Source organism: Meriones unguiculatus, chromosome 3 (genome assembly GCF_030254825.1).
Source record: "Meriones unguiculatus strain TT.TT164.6M chromosome 3, Bangor_MerUng_6.1, whole genome shotgun sequence".
NCBI classification, from domain to species: Eukaryota; Metazoa; Chordata; class Mammalia; order Rodentia; family Muridae; genus Meriones; species Meriones unguiculatus.
The window spans coordinates 28115438-28138454 of NC_083351.1; the positions used below are offsets into that span (position 1 = coordinate 28115438).

Genomic DNA, 23017 nt, shown 5'->3' on the forward strand with positions numbered 1-23017 from the left:
TGAAAAGAAAAAAGCTGTTGCCCGTGAGTCATAGGCAGACCTAGTGACTGCTCTGGGTCACTGCGCTCTGGGCACAGGCACAGAATTACCTGGAAACGATTCTTCTGTCCACTAGAGGGAAACCCAGGCTAGAGAGATGGAGAATCCAATCAAGTAGGAGGCAGAAGCCAAGGAGACCACAGCCAAGGAAGGATCAGAGTGATGCTGGAAGCCCAGGGCATTATGGGAGCCGGCTTGTGCTGGCTAGATGAGAGGCACTTGTTGCATCTTCAGAGCTCATGGGAGCTGGTTGCTAAACACAGTTATTAAAATTTAAGCTATACAAACATACAGTTAAATTAACTGTGTCAGAAGTGACTGTGGCTAGGCATGGTAGGGCATGCCTCTAATCTCAGCACTTGGGAGGAAGAGGCAAGAAGAGCAGGAGTTCTAAGGTTCTTCTTGGCACAGTGAGTTCGAGACCAGCCTGGACCACATGATACCCTATCTCAAAATAAATAATATGACCCCAAACATAATTTTTTCAACTGTCACTATATTTTACTGGTACCATGCCTCTGTTGTGCAGTGAGTATTTTACAGTAATATGCTATTGTCTATCTTTAAAATTGATAGCTTGAAGCTGGCCACAAAAGAAAATTTACTGCAAGGAAACCCACACAGGCTACAAACCAGGTTTCCCCACTCTTGATTCCCTCCACTGTAGGTTGCTCTAAATACCTGCTATAATATCTCTGCTTAGGTCTTTTCCACACCGGCTGCTGTCCTGAGGGGCTGTACTCTTCCAGGTCTGGCCAGATATACACTCACAGCTATCCCAGTGGAAGGACTGGTCCATCTCATCAGGCCAGCCTGTTGGGGGCTTCTGAGATGTGTCACCGCTGTGCTGCTGTCTGAGCTCGGCCTGAAGGCGCTAGCCTCAGGTTCAGGGTCTTCGGCAGCTGCACCCTCCGGAGACATGTTCGGGCTCAGCCATGCCTTCCAGCCTGCCTAGTGGGGAAGCGAGCATCACTGTCTCCCGGTCTGCAATGGAACATGTTTCCCTGTCTGAAGGGGAGTTTCCTGAGGGTAGGGGTAGTCCCCACCTTCATGTGTATCTCCAAGCTGGCTTTAGAGCACAGCAGTCCAAGAAGACAGTGAAGTAGCAGATCTGGTCTTCTACCTCTTAGCTTGTAAAACAAAGTGACTTCTCTCTGTGTGTGTCTCTCTCAAAATCACATTTATTTGTGTGTGTGTGTGTGTCTGTGACTTGTGGAAGTCTCCTTCTGACGTACGGGACCCTGGAATTGAACTCAGGCTAACAGACTTGGAGACAGGCACCCTTTCCTGCTGAGTCATCGCCGAAACCCAGGTTTATCATCAGGTCTGGCTTCTGTATAGACACAATGAGTTCATCCAAGAAAAGCCCTCAGCCCGCTGTTTCCATAACCAAGAAGGTCTCATATGACGTAAAAGGTGCTAAATTAAAGGGGCGTGCCTCACTACCCTAACTTTGTGTGTCAAGGAAGGAAGTAGCTGGGTGGCAGGCAAAACGATGGGGAGTTAACAAATTCAACAGCCGAGTATGAGCGACGGTCACACAGCTGGGGAGTGCACCCTCGACTGGACACCAGCTGTTTGAGCCAAGACACCGCCAAGTGCTCCGTGCCTGGTGAGGGGCACCTCTTTCCTATGCCCATGACCCCCACCATTGCCTAGGCTCTGGGGCTGGGATGAAGGCAGCCGGACGTGGCAGGCCCAGGGCTGCTCTGCAGGAAGCAGCGGCGGGGCTGTCCCTAGCCTCAAAGCAACGGAAGGGAGGGAGCAGCCAGCACCTGCATTGTGCGAACCCCGCTCCCCGCTGAGCCACCAAGGACCCCCCTAAGCACATTCTTGGCGACAGCTCCGGGGTCAGGGCCGTGGTTCTCAGGCAGGTATAGACTGAACAAGAAGCGGGTACGGTTTCACTCACTGAGGCCTTCGTTTACTCTTTCACTCATCAATCATTGAGCAGAGGCACTAGTAAACACAAAAACAGCTCATGATCCCACAGATCTTTGGATCTTCGAAACTGGAGGCAACTTCTGCCGAGTAGGTTGGAATGGGGGCTTCTCTACTAGCGCGCACCTGAACTTCTGAGTTTCTCTGTACTGGAGTGAAGGCAGTGTGGAGGCAGCGCCATCGCTCTGGAGACTGCTGGAGTCAATGAATTCTGTGGGAGGTGCAGCAGCAGCTCGTAAAGGACTGGAGAATTTTTTTTAAACTAATTTTTATTTTGATTATGACAGAAGGTCATTTCAGGAGTGAAGGATGGTCTGGAGGGAGCCCAAAGCTGCAAACTGGAAACCAGCACAGAGCGGCTTTAAAAGCTTTTCAATCTGATTCGCAACATTTAAAAGTTGTGAAATTTCAAGTCAGGGTCTGGTGTCTTTTGGAAAAAAAAAATTGGCAAGGTGGGAGGCTGTGTTTTATAACCTTGTGGGGTTATTCTAGAAGCAAGCATACTTTCTCTCTCTCTGTGTGTGTGTATTTTTGTGTGCCTCTTGCAAAGTGGTGTTAATTGTTGTATAAGTTTGTCTTTTTTTTTTTTAAGCCTCTTGGGTAATTCCTTGTTGCAAGGCGCTGAAAGGCAAATTTATTTTGAAACATAGATTTCTCTCTCTCTCTCTCTCTTTTTTTTTTAAACGTCATTGGGATCCTTTATCGGCTTTTCTTTTTCCAAAATGGCCTTCTGGGACATCTTCTAATTAAAGAATTTTTAAATATGTCATAACTGGGCAGTGTGTGCCATGGTAGTACCCCAAACCTAGGAAAAGACCCGAGTCAGCACAACGGGACCTGAGGCCAGGAATCAGTAATAACTAGGAAGAAGTGACCATTTCACGGGGGTGGAGTGGAGCAGACAGGTGACAGAAGCTTAACAAATAAAAAAACCGACGGGACATGGAGCTGAAAGAGACAAGATTTTTGTGTTTCTGGCCTGGGAGAATGGGTGGGAGTTGGTCCCACTCACTGGCTTGAGGGTCTAGTGGAGGGTTTGCGTCTTAGCCCTGTTGAGTCAGAGAATCTGGAGACCCTCTGACAAGGAGAGTCACTCACAAAGACCTTTAGTGGCTGGGGAGGGACTGGGGTTTAAGGTTCATCTTTGGTTGAGGCAAGAGACCTGGGGAGGGGTACCATCAGCCCTAGAGATATGTGCAGAGTCAGATAGGACCAGCCACGAGGATCCATTTAGAGTTAGGAAATTGTGTTTGAGAGAAAGTTGGAAGGATGTTAAAGGAAAAGAGACACCTGAAAAACTCACCCCCAGCCTGGACGAATGGCCTTCTCCCTGGTAGCTCACCACAGAAGGGGACTGAGAACAGGTAGGCCAAGGGGACTTTGGTTCCATCCTGCTGTAGTCAAAAAAGGACTAGGTGGGGCAAGACCTCTGAGTGCCCTTCAGGGCAGCTTCCTGCCCTCCAGGACCACTTGATGGGCCCCTGGGATACTGCAGGGAAGAGGAGGAAGGATCCAACTGGCTGGAGAGTGAGTAAACAGAGCTCCAGGACATTCTTCTCAGCCAGGGGTGATGGGCCTGCCATGCCATCGTCTCAGACCGTTCCTGTCTCACTTCCTGGAGCTATCGGGACCATCGCTGAGGTCAGCCAGCATCCCGCTCCCGAGCCGGAGGAGATCAGAAATGTTTTGTCTAGCCCGCGTATAATTCTCCCGGAGGAAACAGAACTTTCCCCATTCTGTAGAAGAGAAAACTGAGGCTTGGAGAGCAGAGGGCACATTCCAAGGACACACAGCTGGTGAAAGGGAAACGTGGAAGAACAAACCTGTCCCTCTGGTTTCTCCCCGATGTGGCCCCATCCCGCACTGGTCTTTCAGCCTTCCTGCCTGCTTGGTGCCTTGCTAGGCCCCACCTCTCCTTCACACCCCACCTCCAAATGATCACCACATCCTGTCGCTCCTATTGTGCTACAGACCCAGCACCTGTCCCCTTTTCCTTTACTTATAGGTCACTCTACATGTGGGGCTCCTGGCCTGGCTGTACCATTGGCTGCCTCTCTGGTCTCCCCACCTCCAGTACCCTGCTCATATCAGCAGCCACAGGGTTCTTCCACAGCAGGCATCTGACCACGTCACCATCCTTAACTTCTGCCAAGGCTATCCCCTTGCCCTCTGAATAAAGTTCACATTCCTAACCAAGTCACCCGATTCTATGAGTTCTTATCACCAGTCTCGGCAGCCCATGCCATGCCACCGTCCTGAGCCCAGCTACTCACACCAGAAAGCTTGCCTGTTTCTTCTGAACAGGCCCTGACCTGGGCTTTCTTACTTTCAGGTCTCCTGCCCACCATCTATTCTCCCCCCCCCGCCCCCCGCTTCGCTCCCTCTTACCCAACTCTGCCAGCTGAAGTCTGGACCACCCTGTAAGCCTAGCTCCACGCAGGCTCCTTTGCCAGAACGTGATAAACCTGTCTCTCCCCTGGAAACAGGTGAGCATCCACATTTCTCCCTCTGTGCTCAGTGCCGCACCTTACACACTCGGGAGTTTTAAAACGCGGTGGGACTGCCTTCCTCTCTACTCCTCCCTTTGGGTCTGGTTCAGCCCCTTGACTTGGCCTCCATCTGATCCAGCCAGTGGCAATAACTTCAGGTCTGGTTCTTGATTTAGTCCCAACTCTGATTCTAGCTCTGACCTGCCTCAAACTGTAGCTCTTGTTCTTGGCCTGATGCCAGCTTTGACTCACTATCCCTTTTTTTTTTTTTTTTTTTTTTTTTGTTTCTTTTGGTTTGTCTTGGAACTACCGTTTACTGGCTATGAGCACCAAGCTGGCCTTGAACTCAGAGATCCACGTGTCTCTGACTCCCTAGTGCCAGAAGTGGCGTGCACCACTTCTACCTGGCTCCTGATCTATTAAGAGCTTACTTAGCTCAGCCAAATGTTTTCCTCACTTTCCTGATCCCCCAATTTTACATCCTTTAGGAGAAGGCTCTTACCTCAGTGTTCCTAGTCAGAGAGAGTGGAAAGCCTAAGATAGAGCTTCCCACAGCCTGTGATCATTACCCTGGGACCAGTCAGATGCAGGTCCTAGATAATCTCAGGACACTGGTCAGTGCTGTGAGATCCATTGAGGGTTCAATGCAAGAAACTACTGTTGCCAGTCCTTACGGTGCCTTTAATCCCAGCACTTCGGACGTAGAAGCAGGTGGATCTTTATGAGTTCGAGGCCAGTCTGGTCTACATAATGAGTTCTAGGACAGCCATGCTACATAATGAGATCTGACTGAAGAAGAAGAAGACCAGGAGGAGCAGGAGGAGGAGGAGAAGGAAAGAAAGAAAGAAAGAAAGAAAGAAAGAAAGAAACAAACAAACAAACAAACTACCATTTACTGGCTGTGAGCACCTTCTTGGGCTCCATGTCTGGGAGAATACAGAGAAAGAAGGGAGCCAGGTGCAGTGGCACACACCTATAATTCCAGCATTCAGAGAGGCAGAGGCAGAGGCAGTCGATCACTGTGAGTTTGAGGCCAGCCTGGTCTACAAAACGAGTCCAGGACATCTAAGTCTTCACAGAGAAACTCTTGAAAAACCAGCAAAACAAAACAAAGAAACACGGGGTGTATATCTATGGCCCCACACATGCAAGACCCTGGGTTCTATCCTTGATGTCTTGAGAGGCTAAGATGAAAGGGGTATTTGATGTGAGGATGACAGGAAATAAGGCTATGGAGATCCAGGTTCAGGGCCTGGGACATGAGGCCTACGAGGCCTTTTGCCCTTTCCTCATGTCCCCTGGGTCAACTCGTATTGCACAAGGGCTTCTTCTGCTCCCATTGCATTGGTGGGCCTGGTAAAACTTGGCTTCCAGACTGTTGGCTGGGACTGTTGTCTCCAGGGCATCTTGTGTAGTAGGTGCAGCGCCCAGGCTTCACAGCGGATCTCCTGCCAGAACTCCATGTCCCTGACGTCAGGGACACATAATGGTTCATAGGGTATTAGGGGAAAGGCCAACCCTCCTTCTTTCCTATGGGCTGTGTAGATGAGTTTGGGTTGGGGTAATGGAGACACTGCCCTCTCTTCTCCAGCTACCTCTTTGAGTCTCTGTCTCCTTACAGCCCCAAAGGCAAAGGTTTCTATGGATATAAGAACCTGGGGCCAGGGGTGGTGGCAACACACCTTTAATCCCAGCACTCAGGAGGATCTCTGTGAATTTGAGGTCAGCCTGGTCTACATAGTGAGTTCCAGGGCAGCCAGAGCTACATGCTACACAAAGAGACCCTGCCTACAAACAAACAAACAAACAAACAAACAAACAAACAAAGGGCAAGTTTGGAAACCTGGCTCTGAAAACAGGAAGCAACATTGGTGGCGGCATGGACATGATGAGTAGCTATTGGTGCATGTATAGTACCTACATATAGCATGAAGTATGGAGAGTAAGGACATGTTAGAAGAGCACATACATAGTGTCTATGTATGCAATGTTTGTGTCAGGGGTTGTGGGGGTTCTGTATGTGATATGTGCAGTGGGAGGGCTCTGCCTATATGAAGCATGCCTGTGACAGACAATACTTGTGAGAATAAGTATGCATATGGTGACAGATAAGGACCCGGGTGTCCACGTGTATTCAGTCTATAGATATAAAATGTACATTTGTTGTGGAAGGGGGTCAGGGGAACAGTGGGTTGTGGGGCTCTGTCAGACAGTGAGCAGGTAGGTGTCAGAGTATTTGGGATTTCTAGCTGAACCATCTGAGGTGACCTGGGCCAGTCATTGTCCACTTGCTATAGGAACAAAGAAGGGCAGTGGAGACAGAGCTGTGGGGACTGAGCTCATTCCTGCAGAGTCAGAGTTCCTGTGCCCAGCTGGCTGCCCTGACCCCATGTCTGGTAGCCACATCATAGAAATAAACACAACCTTTGGAAGGCATGTAATATGTCTGGGGAGGAGGCCCCAGTTGGCAGCTTGTGTGGCTTCGGCACCCCACAAGTTGCCCAGACATTGACCAGAAGCTGAGGCGCTAGGGCCAATGGCCACTCTGCCAACGACCAGTGGTGTGTGAGCGGTGCTTGTGCCCAGCTTCAGGCTTGCCAGAGCTTCCTTGCCCAGGGCACCTGATCTAATTGCAAATCGACATCTCTTGTAACTCAAGCCCGTGCCAGGGAAGTTTAAGGACTTCTAAGGCCAAAATGTGCAAGGGCTGCTTTCTGCAGGAATCTAATTTTAGCTGAGGTGTTGCCTTTTACTCCACCCCTCAGTGAGCCTCTTTCCTCAGCAGAGGCCGTGCCTTCCCTTTCAAGATGACTAAAATGTGTGACCCTGGCAGCTGGAGAGATAGCCCAGTAGGTAAGAGTGCTTGCTCAAACGTGAGGGTTCCCCGCCTGCACACACACCCCCTAAATCCCAGCAATCCATATAAAAAGCTGGAGAGATGGCTCAGAGGTTAATAGCCCTGGCTGCTCTTCTAGAGGACTGGAGTTCAGTTCCTTGCACCCACATGGCAGCTCACAACCGTCTGTAACTCCAGTTCCAGGGGATCTGACACCTCTCACAGACATACGGGCAAAACACCAATGCACACAAAAAAATGAATGATTCTTAAAAAAAAAAAAAAAAAAGCTGGTGTAGCTGAATGTGCTCCCGTAACCCTATTGCTGTTGGGGACAGAGACAGAGATCGCTGGTTTTCCGGGATGCCAGCCTAGCCCCAGGTGGAGAGAAAGCTTCTATCTAAAAAGAATCAGGCAATCAGGCAGAGAGTGATAGAGCAGGCAATTTCACAACACCCTAGTGTGTACATACTTGCCACCTCTCCATCTCACACAGTGAGATCCTACCTGTGTCTGCTGACACACGCGGTACCCACGCCATGCTGGAGAAACTCAAAGTACCTGTGTTTTCCAACATGCTCTCTGGGGCTGGGGTCCTGACTCCGTTGACAGAGTGCTTATCTAGCATGCACACAGCCCTGGGTTCAGTCCCCAGCAGAGCATAAAGAGGGCAGCGAGGTACTTATCTGTAAGCTCAGCACTCAGCAGATAGAAGCAAGAGGGTCATCAGTTCGAGGTCATCCTTAGCTATAGCTCTAATTCAAGGCAAGCCTGGGATACACAAGGCTGTCTTAAAGAAAACAATATACCCAACTGCCCCCTGTAGCCCAAACACTTTTCTGCCTGGTTAACTTAGACTCATATCTCAGTTTCTCAATTTCAGGGTAAGTGTCAACTCATCAGGAACCTTTTTGAAACTGCAGCTACTTCCTGCATCTTAACATCCGTGTGCTTGTCACCGAGGCTTATATTTTAGCTGTCTCCAAGGCTGGTAGGGAATAAATATCTTTACTTTCCAGAATTCCTGGCAGTTGGGTGTGGCTGTGTGACTAAGTCCTGGCCCATGGCTTAGGCAGAAGTAGTTTGTGCCACTTTGGCGAACTGGTGTTAAAAGGTGAGTATGCTCTTTTCCACTCCATCTTCCTTTACATTGGCTAGAATCTGACTGACTATTTCGGGTCTTTGAGGTAGAAACATTGTTGAAGAGCAGGGGTTGGAGGAGCAGAATAATGAAAAGCATAAGGGCTTTTAGGACCCTGGATCTATCACGCTAGCTCTGGACTAATTATTTCAAGGCTTTTAGCTGGTTGAAATGTGTGTGTGTGTGTGTGTTTGTGTGTGTGAGCGTGCTTTTGGAAGCTGGTTCTCTCCTTCTTCCATGTGATTTCTGGGAATCAAACTCATGTTATCAGTCAGCCTTGCTGGCAAGCACCTTTACCCACTGAGCCAGCTTACTAGCCCAGATTTGAGCTGTTTTGTCACCTACAGCCAAATCTGACACAAGTTCCTTAGATTAATTGCTTTTTTCTTATGTCCTGCTTTCTCTGCAGATACTCTGTGTTCTAATTTTCTGCTATATCTGCTTCTTAGATCATGAGCTCATAAGGTCAGGGTCCATGTTATCCTCCAGACACATGTCCTAACAAATAAAAACACCCTAATCATATGAATAGAAGTATAAAATATACATTCAAGCATCCTGTTATAAACAAGCTATGCATCTGGTTATTGGTCGCATAGTCAGGACGGTCATTGAAGCAGTAGAAAAGAGTGACATGGACAAGAGAATTAAGAGAAGAGGCCCCCTGAATGCTCTCATTTAAGGATACCTTGAGGCAGAAAAGTTCCTAAATAAGGCTGGGTGGGGGAAGCCAGTGAGTGGAAAAGAACCAGACAAAAGGCTCTGAGTATGTGCGATCCCTGTCATATCTTCTGGCAGTTCATCGTGGACTGGAGCTGAGGAAGGAATCCTTTGGAACTGGCCCAAGATGGCAGAAGATGGCACTGACAGATGTGTCAGCATCTTGGGTAAAAGAATAAGGACAAAAGTCTTGAAGACAGCTGAGCGGTGGAGGCACATGCTGTTAATGCCAGCACTCAGGAGACTGCCTGGTCTACAGAGCAAGTTCTAGGACAGCCAAGGCTACATAGAAAACCCTGTCTTGAAAGACAAAAAACAAAACAAAACAACAACAACAAAAAAAAAGGAAGGAAGGAAGGAAGGAAGGAAGGAAAGAAAGAAAGAAAGAAAGAAAGAAAGAAAGAAAGAAAGAAAGAAAGAAATTTGAAGACAGGGATAGAGGGCTGACGAATCCTGAATGACTTGGAAATCAGGTGGTATGGGAAGGAATGTACATGAGCGAGCTAACTAGATTTTTTTTTCTTCTTTTTCTCCAAGCATAATGAGGTCTCACCATACCTAGGACTCAAAATAAACTTGATAAATAGTTGGTTTTTCTTTGTTTTGTTTTTTTTTTGTTTGTTTGTTTGTTTGTTTCCTCTGCAGGACTCTGACCTCTCTCAAATTCCTCCTGAAGAACTCCCAAGAATCCCAGGGGCAATTCTCAGATGCTCAGGCTCCCACTACCCCTCTCTGCTGAAGCTCTCGATGGAGCTGAGCCTGATAACGCCAATTCTCCCGGGGAGCAGGAGCATTGCTGCTGGGGAACCTCAAGGAGACCTAATGAGATAGCAGCTGTATCTCTGGTCTGCGCAAAGACTACTACAGTCCAAAGTCAAGGGCATTAGTGTTGAGGGAGGAGTCAGAAGGCCCGAGTTTGCAGCTTGACTCTGTAGTCGTCCTGTAGCTCTGTGACCTTAGACAAGTTGTTTAACCTCTCCGCATCTCCGTTGCTCTATCTGTAGAGATAAGATAATAAAGACTGTACCCCATGGGGTTGCTGAGAATCGGAATGAGAAAATACATGTAAACCCCTTTAGCTCAGTGCCCGGCACACAGAGAGTGGTTAATAAATGTTAGTAATGATGACGTCTATTATTATAGTTCTTGTATTCCTGAAACTCATTTAGCAAGCGGGCTCTAGGCACCCCTCCACCCCCAGTGTGTGTTCAGTGCATCGGCCAAAATGTATTCCGCATACTTCCCGATACTGTAAACACCCCCTCAGTCCTCTCTGGCGGCCTTGTGGGTGTAGTCTGCTCTGCTTGGACAGCGCTTCCCTCCTCGGCTGCCTGGAGAGCTTGCCTTCGAAGCCTCAATGCTCGGTCTCCTCAAGGCAATCGGTTGAACTTCCCCGGCTGAGTCAGATGGCTGCTTTGGGTTTCCATGTGCCGAGGGCTATCTCACGGCACAGCTGTTGGGGGGTGGCAGTCAGATGGATGTTCCCCCCCCCCCCCGCCAGAGCTGTGCAATATAGCGACTTTGCCCGTGTTCCCCTCTGTCATAAGTTTTATTACTCTTGCTTTAGTGATTTATTTACAAACTTAACCTCCCTCAGACTCTGAACTTAAGGACTCATGGCTCAGCAAATGTCTTCTGAAGTGAAGGCGCCCGGGACTAGCCACTGCACGGGAGAGCCCCTATGCTAGCTGGGAAGATAGAACGACCAACGAGAGACAACAAGAACAAAATCCGAGCCTGTAGTCCCAGCCGCTGTAAAGGTACAAACAGGAGGACTGAAAGTTCAAGGTCTGCCTGGGCTACAAGAGCAAGTTCAAAGACAGCCTGGGCAACTTATTAAGATGGTCTCAAAAAAAAAAAAAAAAAAAGTTAAAAAGAGGCGGGGGGATGGGAAGATGTTTCAGTGCATAAATAGCTTGCTGTGCAAGGGTGAGGCACCGAGTTCAAATGACGGGCATCCATGTCAAGTTAGTCACAATAGCCCAATGCTGCGGTAGAAGATAGGAAGCAGAGGTGGAGAATCACACACACACACACACACACACACACACACACACAGTAGTATGTCACAGGGGAGAAGTGATCAGGCATGAGAATAGAATGCTTTGGGAATAGCCTCTTGTGATGAGTGAAAGCTTTACCCCCAACTTGTGACTAGAGGGTAGGCCAGGGCCAAGTCTCTGAGAAGGAAGACAACACCTGCTTATGCAGCTGTGAACAACAAAAGATATTCTGCAGACAAGATGGAAGACACACATGCCCCTCCAAATGAATGTGTGCGCACACACACACACCCATGAACTTTAAAAATGGCTCCGTGGGTAAAGGTGCTTGCTACCAAGCCTGTCAACCTGAGTTCACTTTCTGAAACCCCCATGAGAGAAGAGAGCCAACCCCCACACGTTGTCCTCTGACCTCTACTTGCATGTAATCTGCATCCTCCAGGCAACAGATAAATGGATGTAATTTAAAGAAAGGGGGCTCTGGGATATAACTCAGGGGTAGAGTTTCTGCCCTAGCACGCGTGAAGCCCTAGGTTCAATCACTGGTACTAAAAGGAACAAAGGAAGAAAGAAGAAGAAAAGCAAAACAAGAGCAGAAAGGTTCACAGGCTTGAGGCTTTTAAACAGGCTGCCAGGACTACGGAACCCAGTGGGGGCTGGAACAGAGTCCAAAGGAAGAAAGATGTGCTTGGAAAACCAAAGGTCCACACTTGTAAATCACTGTGCTCAGGGCTGGGAAGGATCCCAGTCCTAACCATGATTTTCACCTGGTCTGTGGTGCACACGATCTTCTCAAAGCTCTGACGGGAACACTACGGGTTTGAAAGCAACCATCATGGGTTCACACACTCTGCCAGGTCTTTTGCTATTGCTGCATGGCATGCAGTGGCACAAAGCTGGAACAGGAGGATGCTGTGAAGATAATCAGAGCTTTAGCATCCCCATAGGCAGGTACCAGACTAGAAGGCCTTTCATAAAGTATCTCTTCTGAAGTATGGATTTAGACTATACCGTCATACAAAAGAGCCACTTTTGAAGTGTGTGTTGGGGGTGGGGGTGAGAGCATAAAAATGATCTGGAGCAGGGGGATCAAGTTAGTAATCAAATATATCCCAAAAAAGACAGCTGTGAAGAAACTCACCAGGTGATGCTGCTACAACTTCCCTAGTGAGAAATGACCTGCGCATTTGTTTGTTTGTTTGTTTGTTTTGTTTTGTTTGTTTCAAGACAGGGCCTCTCTGCAGAGATGGCTGTCCTGGAACTCACTCTGTAGACCAGGCTAACCTCAAACTCACAGAGCTCTGCCTGCCTCTGCCTTTCAAGTGCTGAGATTACAGGTGTGCCTCACTAGGCCCGGCTGACATGTACAGTTTGAGATGTCTTCTTAATAGCTGCTTTTCTCTGCAGCAAACCCTGTCCCTTCAGTGAAGTTTGCTGCCTCGGGTTCCTGGTGCTGCAGGGGACAGGGAAGGGTGATCCCTGTGATCCTCTTTGGAAGTCACTGTGAGGGAAAAGAGTCCACAGGATGAGCAGGGGACGCTTACTGGGCAGGAGGCTTCGAAGCGCCTGAAAGGAGAAAGGGTACAGGTAACGGAACAGACACGGAGTGGGGCTGGGGTGGTAAGGCGCTGGCTGTGGACGCATGGGATTAACGTCGAAACCCAGAACCTACCTAAAGCCAGGCACTGCAACACGCCGCTCTCATCCCAGTGCTTGTATGGTGATATGGCAGGCAGAGACAAGAAATTGCCCTATAGCTCTCACGCCAGCTAGCCTGCCTCACAACTTAAGGTTGTCCTCTCCCTTCTCCTCCCCGCCCCCCCTTCTCACACACACACACAGTAGTGTGTTACAGGGGAGAAGTGATCAGGCATGAGAAAAGAATGCTTTGGGAATGGCCTCTTGTGATGAGGGAAAGCTTTACCTCCAACTTGTGACTGGATGGTAGGACAGGGCCAAGTCTCTGGGAAGGAAGCTGGGAAGGGGGTACCTTTCAGACTCAAGATTCAAGCTCTGTGCACTGCCTCTCCTCCATGCTAACCCTCGGGAAGCCAGGCTGTGGGCTAGACCAGTGCGTCCTCACTATTCTCCGCTTAGTGGAAGGGTCTTGATGACAAGCAGGATGGCCTCGTGCCTCTTGTCCTGCCCTTCACCTTCCTTCCGGCAGCTCACAGAGCCTACTGGTACCTTTGTCTCCTAAGAGGAGCAAAGCTGAGCTTCTAAGAAGAAGAGCGGGATGAAAGGCCTCACTTCCTCCATTGTGACCGACCTAGGCTGCACTTCAGTCTGGGACCCTGCCCAGCCCCTATGTCTATCTAGAGCTGAGATGCAGAGCCTAGAGCTCACAGCCACCCCAGTGTTCATATATAATCCAGCTCCCAGAATCCCAGGTTAGTCCAGCCCCAGTCCAAAGTCTCAAGCACAGAGCCCAGCTTACAGAACACAGAGAATGACCTGGACCAGGCAGGAAGTCCAGTCCAAGCCAAAGACCAAGGCTCAGAACTTAGACCAAGCCCAGGACCTTAGCCCAGCTCACATACCAAAAGCCTGGTGCTTGAAAGGCCTGAGGCTCTGGGGCCAGAATTCAGACCAAGGCTAAACCAGAGTGGAACAGTTGAGTGTAGCTCAGAACACACCCAAGCCTAGAACCCAGGCCAGGCCTCATCTCCCACTCCATCTCCACCCCTCCATGCTTGTAAACACAGTTTCTCTGTGTAATGGCCCTGACTATCTTGAAACTCAATTTGTAGACCAATTTGGCCTCGAACTCAGTGATCTGCCTGTCTCAGCATGCCCTCACCACTTTTAAGAGTCCAACTTGAAGCTGGGCCTGGTGGCACAACTCTTTAATCCTAGTATTCATACTGGGGAGGCAGAGGCAGGCGGATCTCTGTGAGTTTGAGGCCAGCCTGGTCTACAAAGCAAGTTCCAGGACATGTTATACAGAGAAACCCTGTCTCAAAGAAACAAACAACAAAACAAAAACAAACTTTAAGGGAATCTGAGCCTAGAAATTTACCCCTACTCTAGAGGTAATCAGCTCCCTGACACTCTTTCTAATACTGGCTCCCAAAGGAGTTCAAGCATAGAAGAAGCCCAGGACAGAGGATTTCAGGCTCCAACCCAACTCCTGGCAACAGCACCCAGGAAGGTGCATTAGAGCAGGCGCTGCTCTACGGACCCCCCTTACCCTGGTCTGGACGATCTATTGCGAGGAATCAGAGACAAAACCGAAGAAAGCTTTCTCTGCAAGGGCTGCTCCTCAGAATCCCAACGGGACCAGAAGCTGCTGCTGCTGGCTAGCTGTTCTGCTTTGGGCAAGTCCCTTCTCTTCCCTGGTCTCACCACTCGGGGGTAGTCAGGAGGTGCACACTGAGACTGTAAACCCAAGACTGTTGTGGAAGACCCTTCCTTCAGTTGTTCTCCTGGGGGAGGGTCTGAGGGTTTTCAGAGCAGTCTCACCTGCCCCCGTCTGGTTTTGAAGCTGTTTAGCCACCCCTGGTCCTCCTGCCTCTGACTCTCCAGGGCGGAAAATACAGGTGTGCGCTACCATGTTGCACTCCACATCTTCCTTACTCAACATTTATTGAATGTTTATGATATGGTGCTTTAAATGGGGATAAGAGAGATTTCTCTTTCTCTCTCTCCCTCCCTCCCTCTCTCTCTCCTTTTGGATCAGGTCTCATGTACCCCAGACTAGCCTCGAACTTGACGTGTATCTGAGGATGCCCTTGACCTTCTGTTCTACCTCCCAAATGTTGGGATTAGTGGCATGTACCATCATGCCCAGATTCTGCTACACTGGACACTGCTCCCAGCGGTTTGTGCACACTAGACAGGCACCCTGTCAATGACTACATTCCTGTCCCAAAGTGTGTGTGTGGTGTGTGCAGTTGCATGTGCACATGTGTGCACATACATGTGGAGACCAGAGGTCAACATTAAGTGTCTTTTTCCATCATTTTCTACCTTATTTTTATTTTTTACATTTATTTCTCTCTCTCATCTCTGTGTGTGTGTCTCTCTCTTCCTCTGTGTGTGTATATGTATGTGTGTGTGTGTGCAGGTCAATGCACAGCTGGCAGGAGTCAGTTCTTTCCTTCCACTCTGTGGATTCAAGGGATTGAACTTAAGCCACCAGTCTTGTCCGCTAGTGCCTTTCCCCCCCGAACCATCTCACTGATCCTCCACTCTTGTTTGGAGACAGGATTCTCATTGAATTTGTAGCTTACCAGCTGGGCTAGGCTGCTCGGCTCCTTTCCATGCCTCTCGGCGCTGCCAATGAAGGAGCACGCTCAGCTTTTTCCATGATTGTTCGAGATCTGAACTCGGATTCTTTGCTTGTGCTGTGAGCTCTTTAGGAACGGAGCTACATCCCCAATCCAGGTTTTTGTTTGGTTGGTTGTTCTGTGGTAGTTTTGTGGCAGGGTTTCACGATGTTGCCCTCACTGTCTGGAATCCACTAGATAAACCAGGATAGATCACACAGGCTGAATCATGGAGATTCTCCTGCCTCTGCTTCCCACATAGCCTGGATCAGATTTTTTTTTTCTTCCTCTAAGTCATGGTTTCTCTTTGTAGCCCTGACTGTCCTGGAACTCAGTCTGTAGACTGGTCTGGCCTAGAACTTAGAGAGGTGCCTGGCTCTGCTGGGATTAAAGGCATGCACTATCCTTGCCCAGCTCAGATTTGTTTGTTTTAGTCTTTTCTGTGTGTGTTCTTAAAGACGGTTTCTTTCTGGTTTTGGCTGTCCTGGAACTGGCTCCATGGACCAGGCTGACCTTGAACTCACAGAGATCTACCTGCCTCTGACTCTCAAGTGCTGGGATTAAAGGAGTGTGCCACCACCACCTGACTCAGAATTTTTTTTTAAAATCCTGATTATTATTAATATTTGCAAAAAAAAAAGTTACAGTTGGGCACACACCTGCAATCCCAGCACTCTGAAAGGCAGAGGCAGAGGCAGGTGGATCTCTGTGAGTTTGAGTCCAACCTGGTCTACAAAGTGAGTCCAGGACAGCCAAGGCTACACAGAGAAACCCTGTCTTGAAAAAACAAGCAAACAAACAAAAAGAATTTATATGGGCATGGTGATGCACCCCTTTAATCCTGGCACTCCGGGAGGCAGAGGTAGGCAGATATCTGAGTTCAGGCCAGCCTGGCCTACAGAATGAGTTTTAGGACAGCCACAGCTACACAGTGAAACCCTTTCTCAAAAAAAGAAAAGAAAAGAAAAGAAAGAAAGAAATCAATAAACACCACTGGGGGAATAAATTTCTTACCGTGTTTTGAAATGTAAAACTTAATTTGTGGTGGCCTCACGTGCTGTGGGTGGGAGGGCTGAAAGGCCTGGAGGGCACAACAGGACACTTAAAGGAATCAAAGTGGCCTTGTGAGTGTAGTCGCTAAGCCTTCTTTGGACCAATACAGCGATGAACAAGGTTTTATCCTCTGAAGAGATCATGTCCACCTGTGGAGGGAATTACAGGCAGAATGTGGCCACGTGAGACAACCGTAGAACCTATAGAACCCATAGAACCCTGTCTGAGTGTCCAGAATCGAGAACACGAGATTCTGTTTGAGGGATAAAGGTCTAAAAGGGCTTTGCAGAGGAGGTAATTGCAGAGTGGGTAGTGATTGAGCTAAGCACTGTAGGATGAGACCAGGAAGGGTCTGTGAGACAAAGGGAAGACCTGCAACACAGAGGTCCAAGAGACCAAAGCGTGCGGAAGCGGTGAGCGGCTAGTGCTGCCTGGAATCCTGCTGGTGCGGAAACTGGTGATGTGAAGCTTCCAAGGAAGGAGCAGCTTGGCACGCTAGTGCTACAGGCAGAGGGGAGGCCTGGGAAGAACTCTGAGCAGAGGCGTGAGGTGATTGGTCCGTCTCGTCTCTTGGAGTTACAAAGGGAGGCTTCCTGTCCAGACGACATTGTTGCCCAGCATCCACAGACTCTCATCCCATCTTCCCAGATAACCGCAGCAACACGTCAGTCCCTCTGATTCAATTTTTTTTTTTTTTTTTGCGACAGGGTTTCTCTGCGTAGCCTTGGCTGTCCCAGACTCGCTTTGTAGAACAGGCTGGCCTTGAACTCACAGAGATTCGCCTGCCTCTGCCTCCCAGAGTGTTAAGATTGAAAGCAAGTGAGTACCGCCACCACTCACTCCCCCAGTGTCAATGAAAGGCGCATATATCATCTCTTCAAAAGACTGTGTATTGGTGCAGGATGAGCTGTGGCTTGTAAAGTTTGCTTTGCACACGTACATTGTCTCACTAAATCCTCAGGAGAGCATCATGAGGCATACTCACAGATCAGATAAACAGTGCTCAGAGAAGTTGTGACCTGCCCCAAATCGCATATGTAACCAGAAACAGAACTCTGACAAACCTAGCTAGGCCCTAGCTACACTGTTATCTCTTGCCTTTAATGAGTAAGAATAACATCAAACATTACCATAAGGTCCCAGCATGTCACCGTGGAGGTGAGAAGCAGCTATCACACAGGGCTGGGTTGCCCAATCTGCTATCTGTTCAGATGGATAAAAAGGAATCTCAAATTGGGGTGCAGGACTCCAGGGACAAGGCAAGCTCTGTTCTTAGTCAATTAACCCGGGTCTAGTCTCTGCCATTTATGAACGGATCAAGGCCATCGGAGAAGGGCAGGGCCTCCTTGAGGAAATGCTGGTGGTGTGAGCATGAGGAGGGCATGGTTCTGGCTAGCCAGGAAGGGAAAGCTATCAGCTCATGCACATTCTACCTGTCTCTTCTAACACTACCTGACCTCTTGCTCAAGAAGCTCTTCACTCGATCTCGTGAGCCCTGAGGACACCTGGTAGCTTGGCCCAAACCACTGCTGCTTCCCATGCCCTGTGCCATGGTCTTAGCGTGGCCTTGTGAGGTTAGGCTGACGTCTTCCTGCTTCTGCCATTCCTTCATCTCCTCAGCAGTGGGGGTAAGGCCTGTCTCTTTTGTCTAGGAATGGACGCCTCGACCTTGTGAGAGTCTAGAATGAGAAGACCCCTAAGGCACTAATTGGAGGCGGGGCACCGGTTGTCCCAGCGAATCTCTGTGTACTTTCCAAGTTCCTCATTTCCTTTAGAACTGGGGCTTGGACTCACCCATCTGCCAGCTCGGGAGGCTTTCTTGTGGAGCGGCCCATGGCCTCCTGAGATCAGACGCATCAGTCTTGAAACCTCTTCTGATCCGTAATTGCCCAACCAATATTACGGGAACTAGCAGCTTCAAGTGACTTCAAGGGCTCTTAGGGATTTCCTCTTGAAGGAGCCCCTCAAAGGTCCCTCCTAAGTTTCTGGTCCACACGCTCTTCACAGGGCAAACAGAGGGACAAGATCAGAAACAGGCCGAGGCATCCCTATCTCAGTAGCTTCTCCAGGAAGCCCTTGCTCCAGGACCTGCCCAGCCCCTACCTCTTCAACCTAGCAGCTCCTCTATGGCATCCCTCCCCCCCCCCCCCAGGATGTAAATTTGCCAGTGAGTTGTTGAGCCAAGTATGGGCCTGACCCTTTTCTCCAGAAGTTGAAGTTATAGGCCTGGCAGGTTGGGACTATAGATTAATCTTACCTCAAAGTGACAGACTGCAGCTACTCCACCTGGCAACGATAGTATTCAGTAACGCTTTCCCTCAACAATAATATGCAAGTAGTTCCTTCTGATAATCTGACCCAGGACCATCCCACTTCACCAGAAATACTATCTTGAGTCATCGGATGTAATCTACCACACAAACATTTATCACAACAAAAAATGTTTTGTTTTTTTTTTTCCTGTTGTTGTTGAAACGAGGTCTCTTTATAGACCCGGCTGTCCTGGAACTCTCTAGGTAGACCAGACGGGTCTCAAACTCCCATAGATCTGCCTGCCTCTGTTTCCCCAGTGCTTGGATTAGAGATGGGCAGCTACTTTAAGCAAAATTTATCTCCTCTGGCAAAAAAAGCCTTAATTGGTGAGGTTGTGCCCAGTATAGAAATAATGATAACAACTACAGCAGCAATGAAACAATCTGTAGGGGTTACAGAAGTGGTTCTCAACCTTTCTAACGCCGTGACCCTTTAATACCGCTCCTCATGTTGTGGTGACCTCCAACCATAACATTTTTTTATCGATACTTCATAACTGTAACCTTGCTGTTTTGAATCGAAATGTAAATACCTGATATGCAGGATATCTGATCTGTGACACCCCCCCCCCCCCGGGGTCACAACCCACAGGTTGAAAACAGTGTGTCAAGCTCACTGTCCTAGGCATTCTCTTTAATCTTCATATATTCGTGGCTACTCGATGAGATAAGGTGTGTGCTTGTGTGTGTGTGGTGTGTGTGCTTGTGCATCCATGTGGAAGGAGAGTGTACATTCATTCATGTGTTGGGGAGCCAGAGTCAACAGCTGCTGTCTTTATGGCTTTCTACCTTGTTATCATTATTATTATTATTATTATTATTATTATTATTATTTGAGATAGACCCTCTGAGTTTGGAGATTACTGTTTCAACTAGATTGGCTGGCCAGCAAGTCCCCGGGTCTGCCTGCCTCTGGCTCTCCATCCCCCCGTGCAGAGGTTACAGACATGTACCACTTTGCCAGGGCTTTACAGGGATGGTGGGTATGCACATTCAAGCCCTTTGCCTACTAAGTCATCTCGCCAGCTTCGAATTTATTCATTTATCTATTTTTTTGAGTCAGGGTCTCACCGTGTAGTCTAGGTTAGCTAGTCCTTTATTTGTTTGTCTGAGAAAGGGTTTCTCTGTGTAACAACCCTGGCTTGCCCTGGAACTTGCTTTGTAGACCAGGCTGGCCTCTAACTCAGAGAGATCTACCTGCCTCTGCCTCTCAAGTGCTGCAGTTAAAGGAGTGTGCCACCATACCCTGCCAGGCTAACTAGTCTTGAACAATCCTCCTGCCTCAGTCTCCTAAGTGCTGGGATAACAGGTCTGCGACACTGGGCCAGTTACTGGGTATCAAACTCGGAACTTTACACGTGCTAGAGCAGCCCTCTACCAACTGAACAGTATTCCTTTGTATATACTCACCTTCTCTACTTCCGGAAAGATCAGGGGACCCAGAAGTTCTCTGGGGAGTACCCAGCAGCAGCCTCGCGTACATGTTGAGAGGTGCAGAGCAACACAGAGAAATTACGCTCATTTGTCCTTAGCTGAAAGCCTGAGCTAGACCCAGAAAGGGTACCGGTGGCCAGAAGGACAGTCCTACCATTTACCTGCCCACAAGGGAGAAGTTCTTACTCTCAGGAAAAGATGGTGGTGGTGAAGAAGGGGCCCAGGTTTCTGCCCCAAGCCTCTGTGACAAGTAGAGCTTCAGCAAAGTTACCTGGGCTCTGGGCTTGATGGTATGGATTGAAGGGCTAGAAAGAGAATGTCCAAAGGGACTATCAGAGTCGCGTGGCCAGGACTGTAGGTACCTGAAGGATAACAACCAAGTTTGTCATCAAGGTTTTTGTTTTGTTTTGAGACAGGGCTTCTCTGTGTAGCCTTGATGTCCTGGTCTCACTTTGTAGACCAGGTTGGCCTCGAACTCAGAGAGATCTCCCTGCCTCTGCCTCCCAGAGTGCTGGGATCATGTACATGAGCCACTGCACCAGGCTGTCATCAAATTTATAAAATCAAATCCTTGCTTCTCTTCTTTTAATCTTGGGTTTATCTATAGAATGGATTTAAAAACAAAACAAAACAAAACAAAAAAACCAAAACACCTCCCTAGTTAGTGTTAGAACAAGTCAATTATTTGGTATATTCAAAACAAAAGCACTTAGCACAGTACATGCCCTGTAGATGGTGGGTATTTGGTAATTGGGAACTATTGTGCTTATGGCGCTCAGATTCAGCTCATGATGACCGTGCGTCTCTAGTCCTGACTGAAACAGACAGAACCGAAGTTGGGATAGCAAGCTGGACCTACATTTAGAGGGGAAGAAGATCGTGAACAACAGAGCCGGAACTCAAAATGATTTCTACAGGCTGAAGTAATCAACATGACATTATTCTGCTGGGAGCTTGACCACGTCACACAAACTAGAGGGTGGTGAGGAAACCTGACTTGACCCCAAGCTCTGGGGCAAGGGATCTGAATGATTTAGTTAACCACAACGTGGTGGGAACGGATCACGGGAGAGAAAGGCTCTGAAGCCCAGCAGTCTTAGGCTGCATTAACAATGTGTCCTGTCCAGACTAGGGGAAATAATAGGCCTATTGTGCTGGCTTGATCAGGCCATATCTGGAATCTTGCATTGCTACACTGACAGACTGGAATCAGGCCAGGAGGGGGACCAGCCCAGCTTCAGCTCCTGAGCTCTTGGGCTAAATGCTTGTCTTATCCCCCAAACAACCCTAGTAGGGAGGTCCCTGTTTTGTACACAAGGAGGTTAACAAAACTGTACAGCATCAACTGTATAGCTGGTACTCCGGAGGAGGCTTTTCTGAATGGGCTGTCTCCCCTCATGTTCCAACGTTTGCTCACTGTAGTTTAGTGGGATATGGAAGTGAAAGAGATACAGTTTTTATTTTCAAGGAGGGCATGATCTGGCTCGGTTATTCAGATCACTTATGGAATGGTGTAATTCAAGGGAGCGAAGAATTTAGGGCTGGAAGGGAACACAGAGGACTCCTCAAGCAAATCAAGCTTAGAGCAGGGAAGAGAGACAGGGCGGTGTCACGTGGAAACACGGAGCCTGGTGTATGCCTTCCTACGGTCTTCACCGTCTCGCCTGGCTTGTTTCTGTACAGTGATGTGCCCAGATGGACTCTGTCAGGGCACAGCAGGGTGCGTGCTGTGGTCCTCATGGGGAAGCCACAGTTCAACATCTCTTCCCCGCAATTTGAATTAAAAGGAAAAAAAAAAAAGGATCCTGACATGGAGAAACAAGGGTCCTGTGTGAGTAGCCTCTGAGATTCTCCACAGCCACCTCGCTGATAGGAGGAGCTGGGCTTCACCCAGGCTCCTGGGGGTCTGGGAAGCTTGGGCTGACGTTAGCAGAGGTGGAAGAAAAGGCTGTTCTTTGCTGGCTTCCATGCCTGGCCTCTGTTTAGAGGCGGGTCTGCCCTTCTTTCAAGGACCACATTCCTATTCTCTTTCTCAAAGATTCCCTTGACTTTTTTTTTTCTTTTTTGGACACTGAGGGCTGTTGGTGTCCAGTATCTCCCAGAGCTTCCTGTCTGGGAGCATAGACCCGGTTCTGCCTCCTGTAATTTATGCTGAGGCCAGAGCAGGAGAGTCATGGGCAAAGACTTAAGAAGTGGATAAAGCCGTTCTGGCCTGTCTCTGTGGTAACAGCTGCTCTTCTCCGCATCCCCCTTTCCTCAGCTGTAAAATTCGTGAGCACCCAGTGAGATCACTTTAAGCCTGTTAGAAGTTATCCATAAAAGGCTGCCGTGGCCGTGGCTCCTTTGTACAACTTGAGAGCACCCTGCTGGAAGGGGCAGCCACTGGACTGGCTAAACTTTCTGTCCTTATTGAAAAGGGCTCCCGAAATATCAAAGGCAAGGAGAAAGAATGGTCGATCTCGAGACGGACATTAATAGTGAAAGTGGCCGCCTACGGCCTCAGGTTTGGGGGAGGGGGAAAAGCCACCTGACCTCAGATTTTAAAAAGGGCAGATCCGGGGTTCACAAGTCCTGGGCTTCACGTTCAGTTCGGGGAGAACTCACTTTGGGAGACCTTGGGCAGGTCAGGTTCAGCCTTGGGCTTCGGTTTCGGCGGGCGGGTCAGGTGGGTTCCTCAGCCTTGCTCAGGGGCTCAGGAGCACGCGTTGAGGGATGCCGGCTTGGAGAACGTGGCCGAGCGGCGAGGCTCCGCCAGGCGAGTTGAGCAGGCGCGTGCAGGGA

General features: G+C 48.9%; 1 long non-coding RNA gene across 8 annotated transcripts; it reads right to left on the minus strand.

Annotated features, from left to right (window-relative positions):
* Positions 1-1774: 1774 nt before the first annotated feature.
* LOC132653012 (uncharacterized) lies at positions 1775-22979 on the minus strand. 8 transcript variants are annotated; one of them, XR_009590634.1, is made up of 9 exons: positions 22841-22967; positions 20213-20598; positions 18285-18489; positions 16452-16639; positions 15402-15631; positions 11937-12735; positions 4369-10619; positions 3284-3374; positions 1775-2191 (listed from the first exon to the last, which is right to left on the minus strand). It is a non-coding gene; the product is annotated as an uncharacterized LOC132653012 (long non-coding RNA). The 8 variants fall into 8 exon arrangements; XR_009590635.1 differs by having other exon boundaries at positions 1778-2191; positions 4369-10164; positions 10407-12735; XR_009590636.1 differs by having other exon boundaries at positions 1777-2191; positions 4369-12081.
* Positions 22980-23017: the final 38 nt, after the last annotated feature.